Genomic DNA, 326 nt, shown 5'->3' on the forward strand with positions numbered 1-326 from the left:
AGGCAGCTCCTAACACCATTAAACCCCTCAGACCCACACTGAGCTGTGCAAGAGCTCCCCGAGCACAGGGAACACAGCTCCAGGCTCAGGCTCAGGAGTTGAGCTTCCATCTGCCCAGCTTCAGCCTGGTGGGCACCGAGCTTCCCCGCGTGACAGCTTCCCAAGAGCCTGCCTTTGGCAAAGCTTTCTCCTAGAGAGAGGCACCACTTCCCAAAGCTTTCCTACCTTCCTGCCAGGGGAAGAAAGAGAGGTCTTGGGTGTATAGGTCACCAGCAGCAGGTACAAGGCTTTAACCTGGTGCCAATGTCTTCCAGGCGCCTGCCTGC

The sequence above is a fragment of the Antrostomus carolinensis genome, unplaced genomic scaffold (assembly GCF_000700745.2).
Source record: "Antrostomus carolinensis isolate BGI_N321 unplaced genomic scaffold, ASM70074v2 scaffold31939, whole genome shotgun sequence".
In the NCBI taxonomy this organism is placed as follows: Eukaryota; Metazoa; Chordata; class Aves; order Caprimulgiformes; family Caprimulgidae; genus Antrostomus; species Antrostomus carolinensis.